We start from the raw sequence: 11,687 nt of genomic DNA on the forward strand, positions 1-11,687 counted from the left end.
TCATGCTAAATTTCTGTTCTGAAAGCCACCGATTACTCCTTTCATTTTGGGCCCCGTTGTGCATCCAGACAAAAGATTAGGGCCACAGTAGGTATGTTTCTGAACACGGGACAAACTGGGGTATCTATTTTGGGGTGCAAGTCTTCATTCATGTGTGTGCTGTACAAAAAAAGCAGTTTTTAAAATGACAGAATTGACAAAAAAACGAAAATCACAATTTTTTCCTTTTGCTTTGCTTCAATTCTTTCAAAAACTGTGGGGTCAAAATGGGCAGTACACCCCTAGATAAATTCGTTAAGGGGTCTAGTTTTCAAAATGGGGTCACTGGTGGGGGCTCTCTTTGGTTTTGGCCGCTCAAGAGCCCTACAAAAGTGCTATGGGGCCTAAAACGCCTTCAAGCAAAATTTATGTTCTGAAAGACACCGACTACTCCTTTCATTTTGGGTCCCGTTGTGCATCCAGACATAAGATTAGGGCCACAATGGGTATGTTTCTGAACACGGGAGAAACGGGGGTATCCATTTTGGTGTGTAAATCCTCATTTTCATGGGCTCTATAGGAAAAAAAATATGCCTTTAAAATGACATATTTGCAAAAATATGAAATTTTATTTTTTCTCCTCTAAATTGAATTAATTCCTGAAAAAAACTGGTGGGGTCAAAATACTCATGACACCCCTCAGTGAATACATTAAGGGGTGTAGTTTTTAAAATGGGTTCATTTGGGGGAGATCTATTATTGTGACACTTATGAGCCTTTGCAAACTTGGTTTGGTGCAGGAAAGCAAAGTGTTCCTCAAAATGCTGAAAAGTAATGTTAAATTTGTACGTCCTCTAAATGGTTAAAAAAAACACAAAAGTTTTTCAAGTGTGCATTCAGAATAACGTAAACAGATGGAAATATATATCTTATCAAAAATTTGTACAGTATGTTTGGACATATTTGAGCTATTACGGTTGAAAATGTGAAAAAATGACAATTTTTTCAAAATTTTTCCAATATTGGTACTTTTAATAAATATACACAAATTATATTAGTCTCTTTTTACAACCTAAATGAAGTACAACATGTGGCGAAAAAACAATGTCAGAATCACTTGGATATGTAAAGCCTTTATGGAGTTATGCTACGTTGAACGACGCATGTCAGATTTCTAAAATTTGGCTCCGTCACTAAGGCGCAAACAGGCTTCGTCACTAAGGGGTTAATCTTCTAGTAGCTTAGAGTGTTGCGCCTTCACACCCGTATTTTTCCACTGTCTTTGCACTATTACTACTGGGGCTACTGTGGGGGTCACTATTACTACTGGGGCCACTGTGGGAGGTCACTATTACTACTGAGGCTAATGTGCGGGTCACTATTACTACCGGGGCCAATATAGCGGACACTATTACTACTGGGGCCAATATAGTGGTCACTATTATCACTGAAGCCGATATAGCGGACACTATTACTACTGGGGCCACTGTGGGCGACACTATTACTACTGGGGCTACTGTTGGGGTCACGATTACTACTGGGGCTACTGTCGGGGTCACTATTACTACTGAGGCCACTACTATTACTACTACTATGACTACCGAGGCCACTCTGCACGTGGCAGCATACCTGGTCAGGTGTGGCGCCTCTGGTCAGATGATGCTGTTCAGGTGTGGCCACTGGGAACCCGAAGCCGGGGAGCGCTGACAGCAGGAGGCCCTTGGAGGAGGTGAGCGGGAGCGCCGCATAGTATGAAATCGGAGCAGATACGTGGCAGTTTTCTAGTCAAAATCCGCACCAATGGTACTCCAGTACTCCAGCTAGAAAAAAAAAAACACACAGTGTTCCTCCTTGCCTTTTTTTTTTAAATGGCCCTGTCCTTTTTATACATTATGAAATTGCTCTAGGAATTCTCTGGGTTATATATACTGGTAGTATCCTCTAAAATCTAATATAAATACTTTAGTATTCAAAAAAGGACAAAGACAACATCAAATGATATTTAAAATAAAGGGGCAAATGGTAGTAGCAATGAAATATGACCAGCAGTCATCAATTGGCATCATGTGTGTAACTGTGCATATACACACTAAAACATAGGCCTAGATGGCTAGCTTCCAAAAGCCTATGTGGAAATTAATAAGTCAGCATCACCAAAACCCTATTAAAATCTAATCTATAGTCACCCCCTTATAGGGAACAAAAAAACAGAAAGCAATGTAGTGGGCCATAGTGCTATCCGTGTGTTGTGGCTAAAGTCATCATCAAGCCATAACTAAAAAAAGCATCTGCGCCATTTTTGAGTTGAATGTGGCTCCCAACAAATCACTCAAAGTTGAACGTGGCTCACAAGGCACAAAAGTTGGGGACCACTGCTGTAGGGTTTTACACTTCGAGGGATAGCATTAGCAGCACAACTACTTTTAATAAAAATGCAGAACTCTCAATGTCAGATCAAACATTTTGTAGATTGTCTACAGCTTTTATAACCATCTTTGAAAAGCAGCTTTGTCTAGTTTAGAATTCAGCACCCTCACCCTGAGATGTCAGCATGGCAGGAAAACACAATGAGGCTTCTGACATCTGCTGCGTGCATCCCAGCAGTATGAAGTCTCTGCGGCACGTCCAACAGCATGAATAATTCATGTCTATGTACAATTTCCCTGTAATTACCAGTAAATGTAGGACTTCTCCTCTTCTAGCAAGTTGTTAAACTTTTGTTCCGGCAATTCTTACTCATATCCTTTTTCTACTAAAATATGACGGCCATTACAGCTCCACAGCTTCCAATATGCCTGTAACCAGAAAAGAGTTAGCAACAGGCTTTCCGTTGTCATCACCAACTTTATCCTCACTTCTTTTGCTTATATAGATATTGCTTCCTGGAAGGAAGCAAAGATAAAAAAAACTATAAATTCATTGATCCAAATTTTCGGCTTGACTCTCTGCGACAAATGAAAACCCACGGGGAATAACTCACATGCAAGGACATCGTTGACACGGACTTCAGTGACCCCAATACCTTTTTCAATCTGGGGGATCCATTGTAGGTGTAGTGGCCCAGAACACCACCCTGGTCCCCTCCATAAATGTCGTATATGTCTGTCTTATGTGGATGCACTGTGAAAAGTTTGTCCTGTCATATCCAGTGTGTGTTGCACGGCTGAGGCGCTTGAGAGGTTAACTCTAATATAAATATTGCATGCATGTAAATGTATCAGTTTGTCATGTCATGTGGTATAGGTGAAGGTATAAATAGGAGTGTTTGAGAGCAGGAAGGGGTCCATCTTCTCTTCAGTGGTAGTTCCTGACCTAGCACAGAGGCACATGGAAGCACCTTCAGCTTCCATGTAGGTGAAGATGGAGGAAGAGGAGAGATATCCCGTAGCGATTGGAGTTGGGATGTGAATGGAGTGAGTCCCAAGATTCTAGAGGGAGAGAGCAATCCCCACTAGTTCTGTATAGAGGAACCCACCATACAGGTACCAATTCACACTTCAGGCTTTTCCTGTGCGGCTGTCCAGAGTCAGGATCACCGCACAGATGTACACCACTGTGACACACCCACACATCTGCCATGCACGGTGTTATTGTTTAAGCCTTCATGTAAATAATTATCTGCCAGAGAGTCTGCGGAGTGACCCTTACACCCCTTCCTCCTCCGGAGTGCTCCCAGTCCAGGAGCGGTGCCGTACAGATAACATGGACTGTAGAACCGGTTTCATCTTGTGTATTCTCCCTTACCTCTGAGCTCTAGCCTGCTTACACTTAAAGAGAATTGTACCTGCAGTGCCTTGAATACCTGTTTGCAAAAGTTAATTCTTCAACTAAAGTTCTATTAGGCTCTAACTGTTCCTGGGGACCTGAGGTACTATACACAAGTCTCCACCATGTAGCATACCGGTGTGTGGGAACTGTGGCGTCACGAGTGATAACTACTACTACTCCCATCAACTAGTTTATTGGCATTCCCTATCCTAGGGGTGTTGAAGGTTCCCTGCAATCCTGCTCTGGCCTTGGCTACGTGTTATCCCTCTGGGACCAGCCTGGTAATTGCCACCGTGATAAGTCAACACTTATCCCTCCCAGCTCTTAACGTTAGTCAAGTGCTCGGGGTCACCCCTCTGGGGTGTTGCAGTAGGTATGTACTGCGTGGAGTAGCTATTAGGATAAGAAGCACTAGGAGCTCTGCTGCCTAACCATAACTCAGGTACTATAATCCTCAGTTATACCATTGCTGCCGGTCGGCCTTTTGACACTTCTGATATCTAGTCACTAGCCAAAAATAAAGCTTTGCTCTACTCCTTTCCAGTGGGTGCATTGCTGAGACAGTGTTTCAGCCAATGCTCCATGCTGCTTCCTGCCTTCAAGATCAGATGCCAGAGTAAGATAGCTTTGGTGAGATAGCTTTGGGCTGAAAGAGCATTTGGCCGATGGCTATCTAAAATATAAAGGCCCTTTTACATGCAAAGATAATCTTTGAAAAGACTGAAAGACTTAGTGATCTATTTGCATAGTGTTAATGGCCATTAATACTTTATCCTCTTCATTTGCATGTAAAAGGGCCTCTAGAAGTTGTTTGCAGAGCCCAGTGTGTGTTTCAACACATACCCAGCTGTGCAAACAGCTGCCCATACATTCCATTGTTCTCCTTTTGGCTAGTATAAACATGCCATGGTGAGAACAGCATGCAGTCTATTGAAAAGATAAATGTGTTTGCTTTATCTTTCAGTGGCTGAACAATGGATTTTAGGTTAACCTTAAAATCATCATTCAAGCAAAAAGTGCACGCTGCACGCTTTTACATGTAACAATTTTCGCTAATTTTTGGCCGTTTGAATGAATTTTGAGCGATAATTGTTGCATGTAAAAGGGCCTTAAGTCTTTATCTACGCCCACTCTTCTGCTCTTGTAGCTCTTTCACAGGTATAGCTGTTTTAGAGTCTTTAGAGCACTCTACTTCCACTCTTCTGCTTCCTCAGCTCTTCAATACAAAGGGACAAACACCATCGCATCTTCCTACTTTATATAGGGCTCCAAATTCCCAATCTGATTGACCAATCTGAGGGATCCGTGGCTGATATTCCCACTTTTCCAGAAGACACACTAGAACATCGCTCATGACCACACAGCTGACCTAGAGCTAAACAACAGAGGGGTAAGAATCAACGGGAAAAATGGGAGAAGGAGATACTACTTCAAATATAACACAGAGGTACTTAGGGAAAGGAGAGCGGGGGGATGCAGAGGGATACAACTTCAAAAATAACAATACTTCTAGAACCTTAACTAGTATTTTAATGTAGTTTGTTTCAAAGTCTGCAATGAACATCTGCAGTAATTCCAGCATGTCTCAATTTGGCCCAATTCTTTAACAAAAGTAATTTCCGAGTTGGCCAGGCAAAAGAAAAGTAATAAATCAATCTGACTGCACATACATTATATGATTATGTAAATTTATAGGCATTTGATAAAACTTTTTACTGGTCCTCGCCTCAGTGTCAATATTGGCTGTGTTGTGCCAGTGGCTTCCCTGCTTGGTGGCAATTGTAATCCTAAATACCTGGATACGCTATCTGAATAAAGCTATACATGGAGTCAATCCTTTGCCAAACCCCAAGCATCCAGCATTCTGGGTATTTGGGCATTCAGTTACAAACAAGGTTATATGACCAAGGATGTGAGCCAAGAGACACATGCTGGTCACACAACTGGCAATATATTGATATATCAGCCCATTGGTGCCCCACAGAGTCATCACATTGTGCCATTTGGTTAATATGGCAGCCAGAGGTCTAACAATGAGTCCTATGTCTACCATAGGTAAAACTCTCTGGCATTGCCTAATAAATTTTAAGCCCTTATTAGGGCTTATTTACACTTTCATATGAAAATACGAATCAAATCTGAATGCATAATATGAATTTTCTTTGTACAATTAATTCTATTTCATTTTCTGTATTGAATGTGTTTTTGTTCTGTATTGTGTTTCAAATTTTTCATACGTTTTATTCCGATTTACTTGAAGGATTAACTATTTTTTGCAGTACTTTAATATACACATGTAAAATATGCAAATATGGAATATTGACATCTATGGCCAAAAACAGTACACAAACAGATTGGTTAGACTATGCTGTGTATTGAAAATAATAAAAACATATGCAAAAAATGTGCACATTAAAAAGATGTGAATTAAACCTTTTAAAATTGCCATTTTTTAAAAATGAAAACTACATCCCATGCTGCAAAAAAGAAGCCCACAAATTAAGCAGGAAAATAAAAAAGTTCTGGGTCTTGAGGCGTGTCCTAGCAGACGTTTATGCCTAGGGCTCCAGGATTCCACCGCACAACCTGAGCCACCCAGCTCTTCCAGTGAGCAAATAAACAGCTCCACGGTCATCCGCAGCTCATCCGATCACCAGTGAGCAGATTGAAGGGTCCAACGCCCAGCTGTGTGCCTGATGTGGGGAGCAGGGAAACCCGAGGTCCACCGCGGCCCAAACCAGCTCCAGCACTGAGGACAGTGGGAAGCCGGAGCCGCACTTCACCTACAGCGGAGCCAGAGAGCTCTACACAGACTCCAAAGGAGGCCCTGCACTACTCTCTCTGCAAGTGCCGGGAGCTCCAGTGGCCAGACGTGACCACTTGTGGGGGACCCAGGATCCCACAGCCAGGGGCGTATCTATAGAGGATACAGGAGATGCGGTTGCACCCAGGCCCAGGAGCCTTGGGGGGCCCATAAGGCTTCTCTTCTCCACATAGGGAGCCCAATACTATGAATAAAGCATTATAGTTCGGGGCCCTGTTACAGGTTTTGCATTGGGGCCCAGGAGCTTCAAGTTACGCCTCTGCCCACAGCCCTCTGCCAGTGACAGAGCAGGAGACACTCACCTCACTCCTCCACAGGCGGAGACTCCCCCGAGCACCAGAGAGATCCCCTGATCCTCGGAGGACACAGCTTTACAGCAGAGGCACAGCAGCTGGATCTGTGAAGTGCCGGAGACTGCGCCAGCCACCTGGGTGAGTGCCCTGCTGCTCTGCTTAGACCCCTGCACAGCAGAGCCAGCAGCACACACACGAGACTGCTGACACCCAGAATAACAGAGGCATAGCACATAAGCAGGACAGGCAGTACTCTGCACACTGTCTCACAAAGAGACCCTGCTTCCTCATCACCTTCAGCCCCTGTCTGGCCATTAGTCACACAATAGCAGGACCTAACCACCACCTACAGTCGGCCCCATTCTACAAACTGAGGACCTGACCATCAGAAGCTCTATCCAAGGACACTTTTCAGCATAAGAAGATCGGTGCAAAGAAAACATCTTCACCTCCAAGAGCTTAGATTACTACCTCAGTCTGTAACACTAACCTTGGAAAGTGTCTGCAGTTCAGGTCCCATTGCAAGATCCAAAGCTCAGACCAAAGGCAGCATACGGTATCTTGCTAGACGTATACAGCAGATTGCCTTTGCTGCCACCTAGTGGCCAGTACCGATATACCAAGAATAAAGTATACCTATAAGATTGTGCTTCACCCTCACAAAAGTTGACACTTAACTGCAACCACTACCATATAATATACAACCAATACTCACCCTCCCAAAATAGTGTGTCACGCCCATAGTGTATTATGCAAGAGACTCTAAATCCATCAAGGGCAATGTCATTTTAAAGCAAAACTAGCCACACGCAACAACGTGAAGTGGTCCTTACCCCCGGAGAGACCCGAAAAACCTCACCCCATCTGCAAATCCGATCCATGAATCATCCAACTCGTCAATAGAGGGTCTGCAATCTTCTTCCAATACTAATGTAGAGAACTGCAACTACAACATTTCAGATGGCACAACCCCCACTTTCCGAGAAAACCTTCTTGCCCAGATACAAATACTATTGCAGAAGGAAGTTTCAAAAATTTCTTTTGAAATTATGACTAAATTATCCAACGAATTCCGGTACCTTACCCAAAGAACAATAGCCCTAGAAGACAGAATGAACAATGCTACCATAGTCGTAGACTCCCACGAGAAAGAAATAGAACAACTCCACAAGGAGATACACTTTCTCCATGACAAATTAGAAGATGTGGAAAATAGGGCACGCAGAGACAATCTACACATCCGAGTAGTCCCGGAATCCATCAGAGACCTCCAATCGACGGTGACTGCATTATTTCAGGAACTTTGCCCGAATATTCCAATCGAACGACTGGAACTTGATAGAGTTCATAGAGCTTTACGTAAACAAAACCCAAAAACTTCATTTCCACCGCACTAAAGAGCAATTGATACGAGCAGCACCGTCCTCTCACAAGCTAACATTTTAGGGCTTTTCTGTACCAGCTGTTCCTCGACTTCACGCCATCAACACTATTTAAGAGGAGAGCCCTAAAGCCGTACTTAATGATCCTGCAACAGGAAAAATTCCAATACAGGTGGGGTTTCCCATTTAGGCTAATGTTCTCTTACCAGAACAAGGTGCACACTATTCTATCCCCTGAGGGTGCCCACCGCTGCTTTGAGGAGCTACAACTGCAGAAAACTCCATCTCAGCCGGGTTCTGCTACTTCATCACCTACCCCCTCCTCACCTCCTAAATCTACACCTGGAACCAGAGCGAACAGTACTGCAACTTCCAGGAAAAATCCACAGTCAGGTGATGGCAGCACCCCAAAAGATCTCTGAGACAACATGACCTGATGACCTCCTGTTGGTTCTCTTCCGCGCCTGCAGCAGACATTCCACCTTTTCCCTGCATATAAGAGGCCTTTCAAAAAAAAAAAGGCACTCAAGAAGACCTTACTATAAGAATGAGGGGAACATACTGAACTAGAAATAATCTTGGCGCCCACTGCTCGGCGTAACATTATGCAGAGTCCTTCTAACTAGTTAAAGCACAAATACAGCTGGTACTTTGACTTCAGAGCCAGGATGTCTCTTGCCCAGATTCCCCTTCCTCATGCTCCCTTCCTCCCCCCCCCCCCTCTCCTCCTCCAGGGTCTCCCCCTAATATTAGCCACCAGCACTATAAACCATTCCATGTCTGTGCTTTCTGTCTCCAAACTCTACAGTAGCAATGAAATCGACATTAGCAAGACTACCGAGTCAATTCCACCCATAGTTTCTAAAGTTAACATTTCTTGTTGGCCACATCCTGTTCCCCCTGTTTCTTTCCCTTTCCCCCTTTTCCCTTTCCCCCTTTTCCCTTTCCCCCACTCCCCTTTCCATGGGGTGAAGGTTCTGAGACAGTTACTAGACATATTAATCTCCACATTCCCCTATGGACCTAAAAATTATATCACATAACGTATAATTCCCACAAAAAAGATCAACGGCATCCGATACTACAAAAGTAGACACGCAGATATTGTGTGCCTGCAAGAGACCTATTTCTCCACCAATTCTACGATACGCTATCTCACTTCCCAATGCCCCACATTCTACTCAGCGAAAGCCCCAACAAAAACTAAAGGAGTTACCATTTGTTTCAGAAAATCAGTCCCTTTCACCCATACCTCCACCATCGCAGACCTAGAGGGCCGCTACTTAATATTAACGGGCACCATCCAAGATGTACCAATGACTATCATTTTCTACTATGCTCCAAATTCAATTACCAGGCAAATACAATATTTCACAAAACTCTTTGAGCTTGTTGAGACCAACAAAGTAGTCACAGTTATTCTCTGTGGTGACTCAAACTGCATCCTTAACTCAAATCTAGATAGGAACACCACTACTCCGACGGCCTCTCCCCATTACCCCAACATTCGGTTTCGCACAATTTGAAATCTCTCCTTCAGCAATACCACCTAGTAGACACGTGGTGGGAGCTAAATCCAACCACCAAGGACTTTAAACACTTTTCAGCTCTGCACTCCCTATACAGACAAATAGACCACATTCTGGCACCCGACACCTTGCTGCCACAGATACTACAATCAAAGACCTCTTGTTCTTATGTTCAGATCATAGCCCAATGTCTGTCACCTGTAACTCTTTGTTAAGCAAACCCACGAATACATCTTGGACCCTTAACGACTCCCTTTTATCCCTGAGGTTGTTTCCTTATTAATGCAAAAGCTGGTAAACTACTTCCAAATTAGCAGTCAGTCTGCTTCTTCTCCCATTTCCCTCTGGGAAGCACATAAAGCTGTGATTCGCGGTCACCTAATTCAGATTGCTGCTCGCCGTAAACAGGAACGGATGGAATGACAACTGGAGTTAGAACAGCAAGTATTACAACTTGAAGAAGCTGCCAAAAAACACCCGTCAAAATATAATCTTTAAACATTGTCCCCGGCTAGAGCTAAGTTGGACCTGTGCCTTACTGATTCTGTAGAAAGGAAATTACAGTGGTCCCGTCAGCGATATTACATACTCTATAACAAACCCTCCACACCCCTTGCTAGCAGACTCCACTCACACCACAATATAAGCCCCTTTTACAAACTCTGCACAAACCAAAACACAATCACTGCTAACCCTCTCACAATATCTCAAGAATTTAAACAGTTCCTAGCTAAGTTGTATTCACAGCCAAACTCCTTCCCCACAAACCAAATCACCACTTACCTCCAAGAAATAACTTTACCTACACTTGATGAAGCTTTCCACAATAGCCTGGCATCTAAAATCACCCAAGAGGAAGTGGCTAACGCCATAAAAGCACTGAAAGTTAATAAAAGGTCAGGCCCAGATGGTTTTTCAGCACCGTATTTATATATAAGTTTTCATCAATTCTATGCTCCTATATAGCAGACTATTTTAACACCATGAGAGAAGGTCACCAGGTTGGCCAAACAGCCCTTATAGAAGCAATATCTATGATTCCTAAACCAGAGAGAGATCCTTTGGACAAGCAAAATTATCGCCCGATTTCCCTAATAAATGTGGATATGAAACTTCTTACCACCATCCTAGTGGCGTGCTTAAATATTGCCCTTCCTTCACTGGTTGGTAGAGATCAAGTGAGCTTTGTCTCAGGTTGTCAGGCCGCAGACAGCATTCGCAGAGTGAGCCACCTCACTCATCTCTGTAAAACCAGAGGTATCCCAGCCATGTTACTATCCCTTGATATACACAAAGCTTTTGACACTTTGGGCTGGGCATACTTATTCTCAGTCCTTGAACATTGGGGGTTCCCTGGCGAGTTCCTCACATGGTTGCAGATTCTATATGCCAATCCCAGAGCCTTTGTGCGCTACAGGGGCTTCTGCGCTGATATATTCCCGATCCAGCAGGGGACTCGACAGGGTTGCCCTTTGTCCCCTTTACTGTTCATCCTGGCCATTGAACCTTTGGCTATTAAACGCCGCAATAATCCTAATATAAAGGGGATTGAGGTCGCATCGGTTCACCACAAACTCTCAATGTTTGCAGACGATCTCCTGATGTTCATTTCCTCCCCTCACACCACCATACCGAATCTTATAGCAGAATTGGCCAGATTCGGGTCTCTCTCTGGTTTGACAATCAATCACACAAAATCCAAAGCATTTAACCTTACACTTCCCCCGGAGTCAGTTGCTTTGCTCCAGACAAACTTTTCCTTCCAGTGGGCAACTGGCTCGCTGAGTTACCTGGGTGTCCACCTGATGAACACATATGCCTCATTATATAGCCAAAACTACATCACCCTCCTCGAGAGTTGGAGTCGGTACCACATTTCCTGGATTGGGAGAGTCAGTGCCTTAAAAATGAC

The sequence above is a fragment of the Eleutherodactylus coqui genome, chromosome 13 (assembly GCF_035609145.1).
Source record: "Eleutherodactylus coqui strain aEleCoq1 chromosome 13, aEleCoq1.hap1, whole genome shotgun sequence".
In the NCBI taxonomy this organism is placed as follows: Eukaryota; Metazoa; Chordata; class Amphibia; order Anura; family Eleutherodactylidae; genus Eleutherodactylus; species Eleutherodactylus coqui.